The sequence below is a fragment of the Hippichthys cyanospilos genome, chromosome 6 (assembly GCF_059441005.1).
Source record: "Hippichthys cyanospilos isolate Australia breed blue-spotted pipefish chromosome 6, RoL_Hcya_1.0, whole genome shotgun sequence".
Classification (NCBI taxonomy): Eukaryota; Metazoa; Chordata; class Actinopteri; order Syngnathiformes; family Syngnathidae; genus Hippichthys; species Hippichthys cyanospilos.
The window spans coordinates 14,283,107-14,292,500 of NC_142374.1; positions in this window are offsets into that span (position 1 = coordinate 14,283,107).

The window sequence follows — 9,394 nt, forward strand, 5'->3', positions numbered from 1 at the left end:
CCTTGACCGCACCTACTATCCTTGAGCAAATACCCATCAAGTAACAGCTTCGCTGTATAGATTGAAGCATGTTCAACATTAGTATTGCCACTGATACTTGGATATTATCTCCCGGTCGGTCACTTGAATGATTACGAGTGGAAAACGGGACCTTTCTTTCACTGTTCCACCGAGGTTGAAGCCGGTGATACGTTAGGATACTTTACCACACCTTGTTCCCAAATGGTAGCTCATGGCATACGTGGTTTATTCCGCTAGTTACCATATGCCCGGCACCACTGGAGCCGAGGCACGGCTGAAAGTAAGGTGACGCATGAGACACGCGCAAGCCACGGGGCACCTGGAGCTCCATGCGAAAGCATGCCAGCTCATCCTCCGCGCACCGTGCCTGAATATAGCACTTGTGTTCTCATCACCGGGCAGATATTGTTTCTAATTCAACCGCAGCTTGGTGAGAACACAGATATCTGCAAAATCTCCTGTTGGGAAAAGGTAACGCGCATCATAACCCCCGGGAGGTCTTCCTGACAGAGAAAGATAGATGTTAAAAACAAGCCACACGGGGAGGGCGTGATTATAAGACAGTCAAAGATAGACATAAGGGAAAATGGAGGACGAGCAAGCAGCACATTATTTCAGTGTACGGAGTCCTTGGAGGAACATTGTGTTTGTAGAGCGATACCTATCAGCTCCCTCGCTGTCTCAGGAGGTATTACTGCACAGCGGTGTACTTTACTGCGATAAAACATTCCAGCATCTCTGATAGAGAGATTTAGACAGATAGTGGCAAGGTGAAAGGGACAGGAACAGGAAGGCAAGGTAAGCAACAGTAGATTCCTCGGCTATTTGAACTTTACTTGGGTATTTATTTATTTGATGATTTGGTGACTGTGTGATTGTGAATGGTCGTCTGTCTCTGTGGCTGCCCTGATATTGACTGGCGACCAGCCTAGAGTGTTGTCCAAAATTGGTCAGGAGAGGTTCCAGATCCCCTTGACCCCAAACATAGCAAGCAACATCAAAAACTAAAACAGAGCGATTCATGAGCTGTAGGACTCTCACTATCAAATACCTCATAAGAAATAGCTTACCTTATGCATCTACCAAGTTGAATTTTTCATCCTTATTTTCATCCCCCAGATGACTTAAAACAGACCAACTTTTTTGCACGTGTGTTTGAATAACATTAATTTGAAATATGCAATATGTCATTTACAAGGCTTAAAATTATTACATATACTTCTAATTCAATATACTGTAATATGGATGTGTTTCAGAGTGTTTGCATAAAACATAGTAAAAATGCATTTTGTCTAGCGTCACCTAATTGTTAAATGCATTTTTGTGAAATTCACCCAAATTGAAGTAAAACACAAAGGGGTTTGACTTTAAGCGAGCTCGACTTGTACTCTGAGAAATGCGATTTTTGTTTTAGCTCCAAACTGCTGTGTTATGCCAGCACCACTTTGTGTTCATTTTAAACTAGGGCAGTCACTATCAAATTCTTTTTAAATCAATTATTCTACTGATCATTCCATCAACTTTAAGCAAATACATGTGCTTTTACAGTTTACAGTTTAAACAGGTTTAGGGCATGTGGGTGATAAGACAATTAAAAGTAATATCAATTTGGTCTGCCCGTGGTGTTTCATCTGTCATTGGGCGGTCATATCTCTAGCAATAATCGTGTTCGTTATACCATTAATGGATGGATGAACTGATATTAATATTAAAAAAAGGTACTTTTAGGATTGTAACTTGAAGTCATTATTTACATCTAATTTGTTTCTGTCTCAACATATTAGAAATTGAGTGATTGTACTGTACCAAATAAAAAACATGAAATGCAAAAATGTGCAGGTGTTGTGGTCACAAAAGTGCATGTTCACCCAAAAGCAAGTAAGATTAGTTATGGATTCCACCGCTTGAAAGCCACCTGGCGCCTCTCAGCAAAAAAAAAAAAAAAAAAAAAAAAAAGCTGAATGATTTTTGCCGTTAATATGATAATCAATTATACACGTGTCAGAATTAATGGCCCCAACCAAGACAAAAAAAGCATCAATGTTGAGTCCAAAGACCAAAGGAATTATTAGACGAGGCATTATTTCCCAAGGATGCTGGCTGGGATTAAACCGCGGGGCTTGTGGGAGGCCAGAATTGTTTTTCCTTTCCCTAGGGTTGTCTCAGGTTACAACTACTCTAGCATTATTAAAAAGCTAAAAGCAGTGTATACAGTTATAGCAACATGGAATTCACTGCTATGTCCTCCAGAACGACTGTGATCATGCATGTTTGTCTTTGTGTGCATCCAGAAAATTGATTTACATACTGCAGATTTAGGGTCCCTTGCTACTGCTGATGGCTAATTAAGGACTATGATATATAGTAGGCATTGACCCATATTAATGACAAATCATTGGCACTCTTTTAGATTCTGCAATAAAAAATTATTAGGAATCCCCCATTGGGACCCCCTCAAGGGCCCTTAAACGTGGCTATTCCACAGCAATGATTCAACTTGCAAACCCCCATAAAAACGAGTGAGGGTTAGGTAAGTGTTAAAGTTAAGGATTAGGGTTTGGACAAATCCAACTCACTATTACACTTAATGTTATTCGTGGGAGTCTTGCTAATGATTTTCTTCAAACAAGCTGGCGAGTCTCGTCACATCCCTCCTATGATATTGTTGTGTAAAAGGATGTGGGCATGCCCTTAAAATAAATAAAAGTAGTTAATTTATTTCTCTCCGATTATTTTTTTCTTTTCGTATTTTAAGATAGAGTTGTTGTAGGTTTCTTTTGTTCAATAATTTCCTCACATTTCTAGCAACCATTGACACATCACACAATTGTGGTACGTGCATTAAGCAACAAACCATGTTGCCGCCCACCCCTGTTTGAGTCTTTTAAATGTAGCAGTGATCGGAATAGCTGAAGCTGGCAAGGCTAACTGCTTTTAATACTGTCAGACCCGTGCAGATGTATGAAGGTTGCTTAACCCTGTTGGCCCCTCCACCTTTTGAGAAAATTAAAGGATTTTAAGTGTATCTAATAGTCCAAAAAATATGGCATTTCACACAGGCTGCCATTACATCATCTTTTTAGATATGCCCATGTGGTTAGCATGGATGGCAGCCAAACATAGTCCCACCTGGCACAAATACAGAATGTTTTTTTTTGTTTGTTTGTTTTGTTTTGTTTTTTTATCATGTAAAGGCAGAAAGTTTTGTCAACAAAACAGTTTTTTTTTTCTCAGTCTGATAGAACTTTTTACAAGTACTCCTTACATCTGATGTATTTTAATGTTGTATTCTGTCAAAATAAGGTAAGCTCCTATTCCACTGAGGGATGTCATTGTCTGCCAAAGTAGCATCTCTTTTGATCTCATCATGTTTTGTTCAAAGTCACAATTGTTCATGAGGCGTTTTTATATTGAAACATTCTAATTATTCTGAAACATTCTTAATTGTTTATGGTGTCACGTAAATTTGGAACTTGTTCAAAATTTCTTTGCAACTGTTGAAAAACAATCACTGCCTTAACACTTGCGGACCCAGACAAATCCTTGACATGAACATGCATTTGCTACCTTCATCAACACTCATACATGTTTGCATCTGAGTAGGACAGGAGCGCTAGGTAGGTTTATTTTTCACCTTCATGGATGTTGACAGACAACAGAGAGAAATAATGCCAATTGTGCTTGAAATGTTGTAGTGATTTGTTGATCTTAGAGTCAATAGGAGGAAAATTGGGACAATGAAGACTATTATACAGGTAATGGTGAAATGGCAAGTAATGTATCCAAGTAATGGTCAAAAAATCCCGATCTTAAGGATTGTGAGGGCATGCTACAACCATGCAGCAAGGTTGTAGCCTGTATCGGAACCCACAACCTCCCTTTTTCCAAAATACTTTTTAAGGCACAATGCAGGAGTTGATGCTTTTCACAAACACAAATCAATTCCATTGACTTGATATGACATTTTGTCAATGTGATGTGAGCACGAACGTGCATGCCGCTCGTCACTTTGACTGATTTCCCAGACGATGCAGCCCAATGGATGATTCACACTGCGGCGGGTCTGTCTGCCTGCTTGCCTGCCTGCACACGTCGATCTGTCTGTCACGCTCTTCCCGAGGCGCTGATCGACTAACTAGTGATTAATATCAAGTGGGAGCCCCCCCCCCCGATGTGGATGTGGACCTTGAGATATCATCAAAACACGCACAGATTAAACTCCCCTCCCATGCAAGGGTCTGGCAGACATTTACCCAGGACTCAATTTACATGCATTTACTTGATGCAGTTTATCTCATTCAGGGACACTAGAGTCAGGAGTGTTTTAAATTCAAGGAACCGTGTGTCTAAACGGTCAGTTAAAAGATAGAAACGCAAGTGAAAAGTTGAATGTAGTTTCACCATTTAGTGAAAGAATTAGGCAAATGATGTTATTCTTTAATGATGTTTACATGCTCCAATCAGGGATGTGGCCTGAATTTTTTCTGTGGGGTGGCCAGAACACCTCAGTGAGAGGTGGCCAGGAGTTGCAAACATTAAAAGGCAAGTTCAAGATTAGAATAGTAGTAATGTAACACAAATGGAAAAGACAAAAGATGCACAATTTAAAAAGAATGAGGTGTTGTTAAGCCTCCTCAGTAGTTTGGTTTTGTTGATTTCCCATTTTTGTCCCCAATTCCTGTGTTAATAGTCAAACTGTGTGCCTCTCCTCATTTCAAGTACTCTACTGCCTTCCTTTATGTAACTCTTCATCCTGTTTGACTTATGTAGTTGGAAAGCTCCCTGTTTCTCCATGTTCTTGTTTCCAGGTCAACCCCCGTTAGCATTTTGCTAATGATGTGATGATGAGGCTCCCCCTTGCCGTCTAATATATTCACAGACACGCATGTTTTTTGACACCTTGGAATTTCATTATCCACCTCCCTCTTCAGAACCTGCTTGTAACAGTTTTATGGTTGCCAAAGCGACTGTGAGTCATGGATTTTGTATGTCAAATGGCAAAGGTGATCTATGATTGTCTGTGACCAAGCCAGGATGTGTCCTGCCTCTCTATTAAAACAGCTAAATATTTATGCTTTTACCAATGAATGCATGAAACAGGGCACAGTAAGCGCCCCCCCCCCCCCCCCCCCCCCCCCCTCCCCCCTCCGAAAAAAGGAAAAAAGATATATACTCTAGCAAGAAGTTGGGTCTGGAGAGATTTAAGATCTTTTGAATATCCTGTGGCCTTGCAAGATATTGTTAGCACTGAGAGTCTCAGTGTCCAGTCCAGTTCCAGCCTCAAGGCCTTACACTGCATGCACAGACAGTCCCCAGAGACTCAAGCAAGTGTGGCCCCTTCAAGAACCAGCACGGCTTGCACTATCACCCTCGGGCACCCACTCGTTCCTGATTCTTTATGAGTGCCTCTGCTAAACTGGGGTACAGTCATGCGGCCTGGAGCGGTTTTATCCAAGCAGGTCTGACAGAAAATAAAATGATGGCCAATAGGTGACAGTTCTACCCTCTCTTACATATCCATCCATACGCATATATTTCAAATAACCACAGTTTTCACTTTAAGATGGATTAATGCTAAAAAAGCTTGACATTATCGAATATCAACATTATTGTCACGCCTCAAACAACATATACATATACAACATATAAATATTTGCTGCAGATGAAATCTTCTATGTCCAAATGTAAGCAAAAACCTACTCTTTTTTTTTTTTTAACAAATGGAAATATCTGTTCCCATACCGTCTGTTGATTTGCGATATTAAACAATTTACAATGATGAAAATAGATTAAAATAAAATTATACCCCAAAAAATGTGTTCTCAGGGAACTGAAAAGGGATTTCTATTTTTTTTTTAAAATTAGACACGCACACAGTATATTTTAGATTAACACAAATAAACTGACAAAACTATTACAATATATGAACAAATTATAAGTATTTAAATTAATAGATTTAACTATAATGCAAAATTGTATCTTTTTCGACTTTTAATTAAACTTTTTTCCCTCACATTTGCAAGGTCTGTCCGTAAAAATCAGAACAATAAACACAAAAGAATTTTAATGCTTGCTTCTCAATCCCAGTGAGATAACAATGCACTGTTGCGTGATCATAATTACACATTCAGCGTACCGGTGACTGTTAAGAAGCAAAATCAATCAAGGACACAGTGAAAACAAAATATGACTATTTCCAAAATGAATACAGCAGAAGATTGAATCTCATCGACAGATTCGGATAGGAAAATAATCCTCCGCCATAATAAAAAGCGAGAGGCCCTCCTCAAATGAGATTCGGGGAAATTTATGGGAACGCACACAGACATCATAAAAAATATTGAGCACCTTTAATCTTTGGCACTGTAACTGACAATCTCACTCAGTCTTTTCAGGTTTGTCTGCGGGCCTCACTTTGCTGACAACAATTCATTTTTTGCAAATTTCTCACACTGGACTGATCTTCTATGAAACAAAATAACAACATTTTTATGAATAATATTACAGCGGTAAACTATTCTTATCACAATCATTGTAAAACCTTACCTGAATGTCAATCACATCACAACATTAGCCGTTTTCGAAAACCGTCGCACCAACGTTTTGGAACGATAGACTATTTATTATTACTTTATTTACTTTTAATGAAATTTGATTTGTCATATTGCAAAAGTACATGGCAGCTGCGGCGCAGAAAACATCTTGGCATTAAACCTTTACCATTTTCTTCTCACAATACAAACATATAACTCTAACATTTTTGCAGGGATCAAGAGCGGGTATGTGACAAATTTATAGAAATGCTTTAAAATATAACGTACGTACCTCTCCCATTTTTACCATTGCAGTACTTAAAATGTCATTGACAAAGATATTTGGATAACACTTTTTTGTAGAGGTCTGTAAATGTGTTGTTGTGTCCGTAAATCTCCCAAATATCTCTGTAATGATCAAACAAGAATGTATGACTATTGCCTTTGGAAGAGAACGATCAATTGATTTTATGCACAGCTGATTCATGTAACAGCTTTATTTACAGGTGCTTGTAACATCGCCTCAGATAACGTTTAACAGTCTTGGCACCTCTGATAGCGGAGTGGCACTTATGGAATGGAATAAACACAAATCAATTACAAACTAAATATTTCATCCAACAACATTATTTGATCCATGCTGTGCTTACATTGCTGTTCCTGACTTGAGAAAGAAAGAGAGAACACAAAATTGTCTTATAAGGTGAGCCTTTATGTCTGAGGTGTGTTAATAGTGGATTTGTCCCAACTATAGGGTCCGAAACGGGTCAGGGTCGACAATCTTAAATATAAAATGAGTTAAATTATTTACAGCCAAAGATCGTGTAAGGAAAGCCTAGTGAGTCGGATTCCATTGACTATGTTCTGAACAGAATGTCGTGAGTGACGAACAAGGAAACGGTGATAAATAAAATGATCCCTTAATCCATCCATCCACTATGTTTATCGCTTATTCTCACAATTGTTGCAGGCGTGCTATCCCAGCTGTCTTTGGGCAGTGGGAGTACACCCTAAACCGGTTGCCAGCCAGTCGCAGGGCACACAAAGACAAACAATCATTTACACACACACACAGGCGCACCTAAGGGCAATTTAGTTTCCAATATAGCTACAATGCGGGTTTTTGACTTTGAGAGTTTGTTTTTCTTTATTTTGGAGAGATTTCCTACAACTACACCAGATTTCTACCTCTGAGACCTTTGTTTCGAGATCGTGGTGGGACAAAGTCTTAATGTGTGTGATGCTCTGTTTTAAGATTATCGGAGCAGACCACACACAATGCGACCAAAACTGGTAAATTCCTGTTTGCCAACCATCGGGGGCCAGTTTGTTCACAGATCTAACATTTTTATATACGTGCCAGGCCTTATATTATATGCATAGCTTTTTCTTAATATGTCTGTGTGTCTCTAAAGCCCCTATCCTGAGGGGCACGCAGCTCTTATGATTTCGTCATGGTTTGTCTAAGGCCGGAAAATGTTCAAAATGTATTCGCGACAAAAGCAGTATAGGGAAACATCTTGTGAATATGTGCGAATGCTTGCGACCATGACCAGATCAAAAGAGACACTACTTTTGTTGACATTGTATGGCCAATATAAAGTCTTTAGGTGCCTGCCTTTGCATGCATGTGTGTGGTTTCTGATGTGGATGTTTGTTTTTTCTCTTACCACTTGTCTGGTCATCCCGAGCACGAATTTATACCTAAGAAAAAGGAACATGTATGTTGGCAAATAAAACAAAAGCACTGGTGAAAAAAAAACTAGTGAGCTAGAAAAATGTTGAATTTGGGGGGGGGGGGGGGGGGGTGCCTATGATGTCTACTCTTACAACATGCCATTTAATAGAGTCCAAGATGAGAACATCTAGTTTGTTGAAAATAATAATACACAAGATTCCCACTAATTAAATTCAACGTCAGGGGAATGTCTAATTTTAATCAGTTGGTTTTATTGGATTCTATGCCAATTCATTGAAATAGAGGAGAGATTTTATCAGGTCATTTTTTTAGATTTTCGCCCTATAGGTGTCATTTATAGCCCCCCACCCCCCAACCCCAATCCCCACTGCAGGTCACTTATTGCAGCTTGCAGCAACAGCAAACAAAAACAGCAGGTTGTTTCCCTTTTGAAAGCACTCGATAGCACCAACAGAAAATATGATATTTTATTCATAAAGTATTTATTTAATCTACCTTCTGAGGAGCATAGTTTATGAGTTTGGGTAGCGGCTTTAGTTATTTATTCATTAGCTGGTGAATAGGCGATCTTATTGCTCCACCTCTACATGCCATATCGAAAGCATTTGTGACTCCAACTTGAAATTGAATGTGATTATCGTTTGTCTTCCGTTTTCCAGCCCACTGATTTGCCTTTGGCTCATGTGCAATGCTAAATACCCCGGTGAAATGCAGCCAGAAAGAGACAACTATCTGCAGCTTGACAAACACCACCCCAGGAGGGAGAGCAGAGCAATGTTGACCACACCTCAACTCAACTTCATACAGAGATGAGAAATTCAGATCCAGAAAACAAAAACTTAACTTAAATAAAAACATCATGGCAGCTTGTAGTCAAAAGAGCTACAAGTTTAGGAGAAGCCCATGTGGCTGGAATCAAACTGTGGCAGGGTTTTTACTTTCTGGACCGGGATTTCCCATCCCTGACTTTATAGAGCACCTTAAAGCAACAATAGCTGAATACAAAGCGTTGTGCATGAAGCAAAAGAGATACAAAAGAGTGAACACCACAAAATGCTAACAATACAGAATTTGATGGATAGCCATAGAATAAACATGTGTTTGAAGATGACATTGAAAAATAGGGAAAGAAGGGTGCTTG